Source organism: Falco naumanni (assembly GCF_017639655.2).
Source record: "Falco naumanni isolate bFalNau1 chromosome 23 unlocalized genomic scaffold, bFalNau1.pat SUPER_23_unloc_2, whole genome shotgun sequence".
Lineage (NCBI taxonomy): Eukaryota > Metazoa > Chordata > Aves > Falconiformes > Falconidae > Falco > Falco naumanni.
This window is the reverse complement of record NW_024427352.1, coordinates 53,053-64,494: the sequence shown is the minus strand read 5'-3', so window position 1 is coordinate 64,494 and position 11,442 is coordinate 53,053. Positions and strand designations below refer to the sequence as shown.

The 11,442-nt window shown below is 54.0% G+C and overlaps 1 pseudogene; it reads right to left on the bottom strand.

Annotated features, from left to right (window-relative positions):
* Positions 1-207: 207 nt before the first annotated feature.
* LOC121081962 lies at positions 208-1,216 on the bottom strand (annotated as a pseudogene).
* Positions 1,217-11,442: the final 10,226 nt, after the last annotated feature.

Sequence of the window (11,442 nt, the reverse complement as noted above, 5' to 3'; positions counted from 1 at the left end):
GAATCCCAGGAAAAATAAAGTTACTCCATGGTACTTTGACTTTGTTAGACAAAGAAATAGAAGGGCACCTTCAGAAAAGAAAACCACAGAAGCAATTAGAATGGGGATGACAACTTTATCAGAAATGAAATACCACAAGAAACTACAAAAAATTCAGAAGACAGTCTGGGTCTGCGAAGAATTGAATTATTAACACTATTCATAATTTTAATGCTTCAAAAAACATCCAGCTATCAGTTTGCACATTGCACCCTTGAGCTCCTCATTCCGCATGCTGTAGATGAGGGGGTTCACTGCTGGAGGCACCACCGAGTACAGAACTGCCACCACCAGGTCCAGGGATGGGGACGAGATGGAGGGGGGCTTCAGGTAGGCAAACATGGCAGTGCTGAGAAAGAGGGAGACCACAGCCAGGTGAGGGAGGCACGTGGAAAAGGCTTTGTGCCGTCCCTGCTCAGAGGGGATCCTCAGCACAGCCCTGAAGATCTGCACGTAGGACAGAACAATGAAAACAAAACAGCCCAAAGGCTACACAAGCACTGCACAGAAGCAGCCCAAGTTCCTTGAGGTTGGACTTGGAGCAGGAGAGCTTGAGGATCTGTGGGATTTCACAGAAGACCTGTCCCAGGGCATTGCCTTGGCAGAGCGGCAGTGACAGTGTATTGGCCGTGTGCAGCGCAGCATTGAGAAACCCACTGGCCCAGGCAGCTGCTGCCATGTGGACACAAGCTCTGCTGCCCAGCAGGGTCCCGTAGTGCAGGGGCTGGCAGATGGCCACGTAGCGGTCGTAGGCCATGACAGTGAGGAGAGAACACTCCACTGAAAGGAAAAAGACAAACGAGAAGAGCTGTGCAGCACATCCTGAGTAGGAGATGTCCCTGGTGTCCCAGAGGGAGTTGGCCATGGCTTTGGGGAGAGTGGTGGAGATGGAGCCCAGGTCGAGGAGGGAGAGGTTGAGGAGGAAGAAGTACATGGGGGTGTGCAGGTGGTGGTCGCACACTACGGCGGTGATGATGAGGCCATTGGCCATGAGGGCAGCCAGGTAGATGCCCAGGGAGAGCCAGAAGTGCAAGAGCTGCAGCTCCCGTGTGTCTGCAAATGGCAGGAGGAGGAACTGGGTGATGGAGCTGCTGTTGGACATCTGCTGCATCTGGGCATGGGGACCTTCTCCAGGAGGAAATGTAGTGACAAGTCAGAAAAGTCTTCTGTAAAGCCAAGTGAAAGGCGTTTCTCCTAGATGCGCCCCCGGTGCCCCATGTCCCCCCCTCTCCCGTTCCTGGGAGAGCTCCCTTCCGAGCCGTGGCTGGAGCTGTGCTGAGTGCTGGCCGAGTGTGCTGTGAGGAGCAGGGGCTGTGCCCGCTGGCTGCCCAGCAGTGAGCCCTGCTCTGCAGCAGGGGCTTCATGGGAACCCTGGGGGCAGGGGCCAGTCCTGGCTTTCACTGGCTCAGCCCAAACTGCTCCCAGCGCAGAAGGGCCTGTCAGCATCGGCTCTGCCCATGCTGAGCAACGGCCACGGCCAGAGTCAGGTCAGGAGGGCTTTGTGCTGTGCTCAGGGAGAGCCGAGTGAGTGCTGAGAGGCAAGGGGACTGTCTGTGGCTTTGGGAGAATGAGGGAATCTGCTCTGTCCCTCCAGGTCCTTCCCAGTTGCTCGATGAGAAGTTTACTAATGGTCTGGACGCTTGGTCTAAAGGCTGTGCTGGGTGGGAGAGGAGAGCAGAGGTGCGTTGCTCAGGGAAGGAACCTGCACGGCAGACCATGGCCAGGAGGTGCCCCCATCTCCCCTGCATCAGGGTTCCCCTCAGCATCTCCCCCCTCCCTGCCCAGGGCTCTGCTGCCTGCAGCTGTCCCTGCCAGCAGCTCTTTCTCTGGCCCCAGGGCTCTTCCCTGCCAGCGCTCACAGAGCCCAGCTCAGCCCCTGTGTGCCCAGCTCTGCCCTGCAGCCGCTCTCTGTCTGCAGGCAGGAACAAACAGCTCCCCCAAAGCCTGAGGGAAAAGGAGAGCTGATGCTGGTTTCATCTGCAGCGTGCTGGGGAGGGAAGGCACTTGCTCAGCTCCCTCATCAACCTCCCTGTGATGCTTTCAGCATCTCAGCCCCTGCTCTGACCTGCACAGCTGAGTTTCCATTGCCACCAAGCGGAGCCACGGAAAAGTGGCAGCAGAGATTCAGGCAAGCACAGAGCCAAGCAGTGAACCCCTGCCATGAACGTGCTCATGGAAAGTCCCCTTGGAAATGACCTGGAGCTGTGAGCAACCCTGTCACATGCAGCACTCACTCAGAAGAATGGGGACCGTTTCCTAATGGGGGTCGGTCCTTTCTCCCCCACCTTCCCCCCGCAGCCGTACGGGAGACCCCGGCAGGCTGAGAGCTGCCCCTGGCAGGCGGCAGAGCCCCTGCCCCAGCACACAGCCCCCGCGGCCGCAGGGACCCTGCTGGCAAGGACAGCCCTGGGCACCCCTGCCTGCACAGCCACCTTCACAGCCCTGCAGCCGGCCCTGGCACAAGGCAGCCCACATGCCCTGGCCCTCCCACGCTGCAGCAGGGAAGCCCTGCTCTGCAGCACACTGGCCTCCTCCACAGCAAAAGGCTCCCACACGGTCCCACAGGCTGGGGGTGCCCCAGCTGCTGCAGACCCGGCTAGCAACTGCAGAGGCATTGCCCTGCAGCCACACACTTACCGGCTCAAGGGCTCTGCACATTTCTCCAGCAGGGAGCTCTCAGCAGCCTCCCACCAAGGTCTGCCTTTGAGCTCTCCCTGCCTCGCTCCTCTGCCCTGGGTGCCTGCAGGCAGTGCCTCAGCCCTGCTGCACTTTGCAGAGGAGCTGCTGGTGGGCAGAGCTGTCTCTCTGCAGCGCTGCCCGCTTGCCAGGAGCTCCCTCCATGGCAGGAGCCCGGCCCAGCTCGGCAGCAGGGAGCAGCCCAAGGCAGCCCTTGCTCTGCCCCTCTGGGCTCCCTCCAGCTGTCCCTGGGGCTGCAGGGGAACCTGCTGGGCAGCAGGATGAGGCAATCCCTCATGGGCCTTGCCTCACCTGGGGGGACACACTTATTTCCAGCAGTTGCAATTCTCTTACTAGAAAAAATTTTGTGCATGAGTATCAACTTTTGTTAACCCATTACTAGAGAGAACACCAGGAAGACTGCAGCAAAGGATCGAAGTTCTCCTAAAGGAGCGTGTGTGTATGTGTGTGTCTGGTGGTTCTGCAGGCAGTGCGGGGAGGATGTCTCCAGTGCTTCAGTAAGCCCTGCAGAGCCCATTTCAGCACTTCATTGCACAGTCCGAGGGCTAAAGACTCAGCTCTCCCTTGCCCAGGCCATGTCTCTGCTCTGAAGCAAAGCCTTTGCACCCACGGGCTCGGGGACACTTGGTACCAGGTTGCCTTATGGCCAGGCACAGCTGGGCTGGTGCCACAGCTGGGGGGCTTCAGCCCAGATGTGCAGCAGTGCCCTCAGCCAGGGGCCCACGCAGCGGCAGCTGGAGCCCGTCCTGTTGCAGACAGAGCTGTGACACTGAGGGAACCAAGTGCCAAGGCAGGTGGCAGAGCTCAGCACAGCTGCTCGGCAAGGACAGCAGCCACCAGTAGTCCAGTGATCCAAAATGGAGTTTAGACCTGTGTGGTAATTCAAGGGAACCATAAAGAGTGCTCACTCCTTTCGCATTGGCCATACCCTGCCAGTCTCATGCCTGGGGCCTGCACTCTCCTGCTCTCCTGCCTCACTGCCTCTGGGAGATGAGACTCCACCATTTCTTTGCTACTAGAAACATGGTGGACACGGATGATGCAGGATTTCTTGTCCAGCTAAGCATCACAGCTGTTGGCCCATCTGGCGGCTGTGCTAAAATGTTGATGCAAAGAACCTGCAGAAATCTAAAGGAGCATTGTCACTGTGCTGCCCTGTGACTGTTGGGGGTGGGGGTGGGGGTGGGGGGGGCGTGGCTTGAGCATTGGCTTGCATGATCCCACCAGGCCTCTCTCTCACAGACCCCTTCCTTCACTCACCTTGGTATCTGCAGGGTTGTTTCTCTTAGCCGTTTCTCACTCCTCTCTCTTACAGATGCTGCACACCCTGGTTTATCCCTTCTGCCATAGGGTATCACAGAGGTGCCACTGCGATTGCTTATTGGCTCATCATTGGCAGGGGCTGGTCCATTTTGGAGTCAAATGAAAGTGGCTGTTATGGCCATGGAGTCAGCTCTTGATCTCTTCTCACCTCTGCCAGCCCTACAAACACCTCCAAACCGCTCCCAAACCCTGGCCATGTAAACCCACAGGATCAGACACAGCTGGGCTGGTGCCACAGCTGGGGGGCTTCAGCCCAGATGTGCAGCAGTGCCCTCAGCCAGGGGCCCACGCAGCGGCAGCTGGAGCCCGTCCTGTTGCAGACACAGCTGTGACACTGAGGGAACCAAGTGCCAGGGCAGGTGGCAGAGCTCAGCACAGCTGCTCGGCAAGGACAGCAGCCTCCAACAGGTCCAACATTCAAAATGGAGTTTATACTTCTGAGGCAATTCCAGGGAACCCTAAGGAGCGTTCCCTCCTTCTGCACAGGCCACAGCCTGCCAGTGTGTGACCTGGCACCTGCACTCTGCTGCTCTCCTGCCTCACTGCCCCTGGGAGATGAGACTCCAGCATTTCTTTGCTCCTAGAGCCAAGGTGGACACAAATGATGCAGGGTCTCAGATCCAGGTGAGCATCACAGCTGTTGGCATATCTGTCAACTGTGCTAGAATTCTGATGCAAAGAACCTGCAGACACCTAAAGGAGCATTGTCACTGCACTGCCCTGTGACTGTCAGTGGGTGGCTACTTGACCACTGGCAGGATCCCACCAAGCTGCTCCCACCTTCTTCACTCACCTTGATGTCTATAGGGTTGTTCTCTCACATAATTCTCACCCCTCTCCCTTTGTGTTTTGTCCTTTCTGCCTTAGGTTTATCACAGAGGTGCCACTAGAATTGGTCATTGGATCAGATTTGGGCAGGGGCTGGTCCATTTTGGAGTCAAATGAAAGTGGCTGTTATGGCCATGGAGTCAGCTCTTGATCTCTTCTCACCTTTGCCAGCCCTACAAACACCTCCAAACCGCTCCCAAACCCTGGCCATGTAAACCCACAGCATCTCTAAATTCCCCAATAAGATGTGAGGTTATTGATCCCAAGGCTTCCTCACGCTGCTTAAATAAGACTTTTCCCCTTCCCCTCCCTGATTTAGGTTATTTCAGAGCAGTTACCCTGAACCACACCTGTGTCACCAGGGGCAAGCTCAGACACATAACAACAAAAATAATAATGGGTACCAAGTGTCCAAGGTCACACGCAAGCAAAATGTTTTGCTGCAGCGCATGCTGGGGTGGTGGGCAGAGGTCACTGTGACGGTGAAATGAGATGTCCCTAAGGAGAGCAATCCACGCTGTCCCTGGGACCAGAGACATGCAGGGCTGGACTGTGCAGTGCTGCAGGAGAAGGCATTGCTGCCAGCGATGCCTCTGCAGCCCCAGAGGACATGTGGTTCAGGTGAACCTTATACCCAGAAAGGACAAGGTGCTTTTGATTGTGTCCTTGACAATGGACATCCCGTGATGCAGGAACACTTTGAAAATCACTGATCTGTTTCTCTATTGCCTCACCACAGCGATGACTTTCAACAGTGCTGGCTAACTGGGGAGGCCCAAGAAGGCTGAATGTTAGTCAAGTGGTGCCCACCTACAAGAAGGGTAGGAGGGAGGATTGGGATAACTACAGGCCTGTCAACCTGATCTTAGTGCCAGGGAAGGTTGTGGAGCTGATCATCCTGAGCACCATCACACAGGAGGTGCAGGAAAACCAGGAGGTCAGGACCAGCCTGCATGGGTTTATGAAAGGCAGGTCTTGCCTGATGAAGCTGATCTTCTTCTGGGACAAGGTGACCTGCCTAGTGGATGAGGGAAAGGCTGTGGATGCTGTCTACCTGGACCTTAGGAAAGCCTTTTGGCTCCATCTCCCACTGCATTCTCCTGGAGAAACTGGCTGCTCATGGCTTCGGTGGGTGTTCTCCACGCTGGGTTAGAGCTGGCTGGACAGCCAAGCCCCAAGAGGGGGAGTAAATGGAGTGACATCCAGGTGACGGCCCATAAGGAGTGGTGTTCCCCAGGGCTCAGTGTTGGGGCCAGTCCTGCTTCAGAACTTTATCAACGATCCAGACAAGGAGATTGAGTGCACCCTCAGTGAGTTTGCATACAACATCAAGTGGGGTGGCAGTGCTGATGCCCTTGAGGGCAGGAAGGCTCTGCAGAGGGGTCTGCACAGGTTGGACCATTCGAGTGAGTCCAACTGTATGAAGTTCAACGAGGAGAAGTGCCAGTTCTGCACTTGGGTCACAACAGCCCCCCACAACGCTACAGGCTTGGGGCAGAGTGGCTGGAAGGAAGCCTGGTGGGGAAGTACCCTGAGGGTGCAGGTTGACAGATGGTTGAGCATGAGCCAGCAGTGTGCCTGGGTGGCCAAGAAGGCCAATAGCATCCTGTCTGGTATCAGAAAGAGCGTGGCCAGCAGGACCAGGGCAGTGATGGAGCCCCTGTACTCGGCACTGCTGAAGTCAAACCTCGACCAACGTGTTTCTGTTTTGGGCTCCTCACTTCAAGAGAAACGTTGAGGTCCAGGAGCGTGTCCAGAGAAGGGCAACAAAGCCGGTGAAGGGTCTGGATCCCTGCTTGGATGAAGAGTGGCTGAGGGGACTTGAGTTGTTTAGTGTGGATAGTAGGAGGCTCAGGGGAGACCTTACTGCTCTCTAGCAGTACCTGAAAGGAGGTTGTAGATGGGGTGGGTAGGACTGTTCTCCCAGATAACAAGTGACAGGACAAGAGGCAACAGCCTCAAGTTAGACCAGGAGAGGTTCAGATTGGATATGAGGAAAAACATCTTCACTGCAAGGGTGGTCAAGCATTGGAACCAGGGAGCTGGTGGAATCATCAGCCCTGGAGGTGTTTCAAAAAGAGGTAGATGCAGTTCTTCATGGCATGATTTAGTGATGGAATTGGCCGTCCTGAGTTTACATTTGGATTTGATGATCTTTAAGGTCTTTTCCAAGCTAAATGATTCTCTGTTTCTGTGCTTCTATGATATCGCAAGCCTACCTAGACAAGTTGCTGAGAATGTTGATTTAGCTGACCCTGCCTCAGCTGGAGGGGTGGACTCGATGACCTCCAAAGGTCAGTCCAACCTGAAAAAACACCATAGAGCTATAAAGGCATATATAAAATGTGTCAACACAAATAGAGGGGCTCAGCTGAAGATGAGCTTGTGGGAAATGGCTTGCGGGAAAGATATTTGACAAATCTGATGAAACAAGCATGCTTTTCTGTGGTCAGGACCTGGGCCAGAATGAGGGTGATGGAGGGGTGTGGTATTGGGAGGGAAAATCAGTCTCAGGAACTCCTCATGCAGGATGACGTGCCTGGCTGTGAGGGGCCTGTGAGGTCAGTTCTGCCTCTGGAGGTGACAGGCCAGCATCAGGAACGTGGCTGGGACAGTCCCTCTGCCAAGGGACCCCATAGGCCCCATCCAGGAGAAGGGCTGGGATAGGGGTTGTCACGCCCATTGCACCTGGGGACATGATGGGACAGCAGCAGGCACATGGCTTGGTCATGTCCCTGGGAGAAGCTGAAAGGCCAGCAGCAGTTACGTGGTTTGGGAGACCATGGGAGTATTCCTTCTCTCTGGTGAGAGAGCAGAGCATAAGAAAAGGCTTCCTGGCTGCATTCCCTGCGGGAAGGGTATTTTCTGAGATGGTAAACCTTTCCTGGGCAGTGGAAAACAGCAGGAGAGAGGAAAAAATGTCACAAAGTTTCAACTTGGAAAGCAGAGACTGGACCTCAGCAGGAAGATCTGTCACTTCAGGGGTCCTGCTGCGGTGCCAGAGCTCAGCCAGAGGGAGCCTGGATCAGCCCATGGTTTGTGTTTCAAGGAACAGCCGGTGAGAGTGGAGGTACCTCAGCGAAGGTATGGCAATGTTGGGGTGAGAGCAAGGCAGGGCAGCGAGATGGTGCCTACAGCCTGCACGGAAACAGGGGCAGGGCTCCAACCATGCAGGACAGCCTATGGTGGGGATGGCAGAGGGCACTGGCAAGGCTGGAAGGCACCCCCAGAACCCAGGTCTGTGTCCCCTTGTCTGTGGCAGCTGTCTCTGCCTCTGAGGGCCATGACAAGACATGATGTCCTCACGGCACGGGGGCATCGTTGCCTCCTTGCAGCCCCATGGGGAAGCTGGAAGTTGCTGTGCCATTGCTGTCCTTCACTGGGCATTGGATGCCCACCTTCCATGGTCCCCAGGAAGAGCCCTGAGCCCTGTGTGAGGGACAGCACCGACCTCCCCACAGGCTGCAGGTCACGGCTTGGCCTTTCTGCTTCATCAAGCAAGCCAAGGCTTTGCTCAGCATCAGAGCTGCCTGCACAGCGCCTTTGCCTTCCTGCACTCACAGCCTCCAAGGATGGGCTCTAACAGGGCCATGGGGAGGCTTCCTCGGTCATGGCCCTCAGCGGGGCCCGTTAACGTTTCCAGGGACTGTGGGCTTTGCTCCTGACTTGGTGTTCTTGAGAGGTTTCTTCAGTCTCCTCTGAACACCTGCAGTTCACAGCACCACAGACATCCTGGGCTCATTACGAGGCAGAACGCCCTTACGAGCCGTATCTCTTCCATCAGGGACACCTGGTCTTCAAGTTTGGCTCCTACACTTAATGAGATAAGTTTCAGCCGTATAGTGAAAGAGAAAGGCAGGTAATGAGCACTTTGGAGAAATGATAGAAGGCTTTTCCAATTGCTCTTGATGCACAGTGTCTCCTGAGGAGATGCGGACAGGTAGGAAAATCAGTCCGTGGAGCTAAACACTGTGTAGACAGCCTTGCTCCTCAGCTCTCCAGCCCCACTGTTTTTTTCCTCAGCCCCATGAGACTTACATCACTTGACATCGGCCTTCTTCAACCAACTCTGCAGCTGAATATAACAAGTTCTTGGCAGTAATTATTGCCTGCTTTCCTTAGAGAACGGGGTTTAAACAGGAATAAAAGAGGGATTACATATCGGGGGGGGGGGGAGTGTTATAGAAATTAATAAATAAAAAATACATTTCTCAGCTCTATAATTGTTAGTTCAATCAGATCCCCATGAGGTCTATTGCCACAACTGAAGAGTTGCCCATAGGGAATATTAGAGACACTACTGAAAGACAGTCCAGCTTTTCCTCTCTGAACCTTAAAGCAGAAGCTACATCGGTAGAATGGATTGGAGTGATCATAGAGGAAGAGGAGAAAGGCATCCGGGGATGAACTTCTTAACCCATAGCTGTAAATCAGGAAACCAGGACGTCAGCATATTCCAAATGTCTTGAATTCCAGAGAAGGTGTGAACTTCCTGGGACTCATGACAAATATTAGGATGTTTCCAAATCTTTTTTTGTATCTGTAGAAGTTCTCCCACTTTGATCTACGTATATGCAACAACTGATATTAACAACAGCACAGACTCTGCCTTCAGACGCCAGCTTCATATCTAATGCCATTCCATTTTGCACAGCTATAGGGGCTATTCCTCACACTTCTTCCTGCAAAGCCTTCATGGCACCTGCAGGGTCCTTGGCCATCTCTTCCATTGCTGCGCATCTCTTTATCACTGCCTTCTCCAGTTCAGGAACCGCTAACCAAGGAGTAACCAAGGCCACAAGAAGGCTGATGATCTGGGCTGTCATTATGACACCCATTACATCTGAGAAGCCCATAGGCCAGTAGGAGGCACGTGGCCATGAAGGTGAGTTTGAGGTCCCTGGAGTGTCCAGTTTCCTTGGGGGACTGGCCATCAGCAGCCCAGCTGGTTATGGCTGCAGTAAGAAAGGCACTTGGACTCTGAGACAAAGTGTCATTTCAAATGGCCTTGGTTAGAGCAAACTCTCTACACACAGAGACAATCGTGTCAGCTGTATGCCGTCCCTTCCGAGGCCGGGAACACGGAGTTTCCAGCGTTGGGAGAGTGGTGCAGCAAGTGGTGCAGATCCTGCCTGCAGAAGGCTTATCCCACACTGCTCCTGTCAGCTCTTGAAGTGTTTTCTGCCAGGGAAACCCATTCTAGTCATCACTTCTCGTGTTCTAAGAGGAGGTGTTCACTTGGGAATTGGTAACTGCAGTCCCAGGTAAAGGTAAGGGCGTGCGCTTGGCCATTCACCAGCATCTTCCTGCAGATTCCTTCTTCCAATATGGCTTGTTCTGCAACCCAGGGACACACTCAGCTCAGCACAGCCTGAAGGCCAAGAGGTACGTGGAGCACAGCACAGGCCTGCTCAGGTTTCCTGTGACACTCATCACTAACTCCTCCATGTACAATGGTCTTCTGCTCAGTATCTCCAAACCTCCTGATGAAAATTAGAAGGAGGACAATGTCTCCTTTATACCGCTAGAGAAAGGGACCTGTACTTGAAGGCCTTGGTTGAAGGGAAAGTGGAAGATGATCCCTGACCAACATGGTGCAAATGCTCTGCAGGACTGTTTTTGAACAAAAAGTTGGCAGGAGTGGTGAAAATTCTAGACGACAACTTTGGGTCAAGTGTGGGTGAAGGTGGTAGGGTACAAAGCAAGAGAGGTCAGCAAGACAAGTTGTAGCAGGGCTGAGTAGAGAGGAAAGATAACCACCAACAACCCTTGGGCAGAGCTCTTCCTAATGCAGCCCAGGATGCCATGGGCCTTATTTGAAAGGTGCAAAGCCAGGAGAGGAGAAGGTTTTTGGAACACCTAATAACAGCTTTCCCATGTGGTCTTGGGTCATATCAGCAAGAAAAGGCAAACAGGTTTATGCCTCTTGTGCATGATAGGAGGGTGAGGGCCAATGGGCATCAGCTGAAGCAAGGGAAGACAATCTTTCTCCCTATGAAGACAGTCAAGCACTGGAGCAGATGTCCCAGAGATTTGTGCCTTGTCCATCCTTTGAGCTTTTCAAGACCCTCTTGAAGGAAAGCCTGAGCTACTTGCTCTGACCCTGTCGCTGATCCTGCTTTGAGCAGCACATTGGCCTGGACATCTCCTGAGGTCCCTTCCAGCATGAATGATTCTGCATCTCCATCCACCATGGATCTTACCTTCATGATGGGATGAAGGTTCCCGGTGACTGTTGAAGTTAAACAGAAAGTTGGTCAGATGACATGTGACTTTCTCTTCCCACTCCAAGCTTTGTAGCTCAGATGCAGGGCTGCTTGGCAGGTACCCCCGAACAGCCCTGATTGATTCCTGTTCTTCACCCTTTCCTTCTTTGGTACTTCTTTCCCCATGCACAATTGATTCTCATTGACCACCCTTGTATCCTCCCATGCAAGCAGCCTGCCTCTCCTTTCCCTTTCCTCCCTGGCCATTGTCTGTGTTCCTTTGGGGATTCTGAGCTCTTCACCATGGGAGTGCCTACCATGGTCAGCAATACCATTGAAGCTCTGCCTC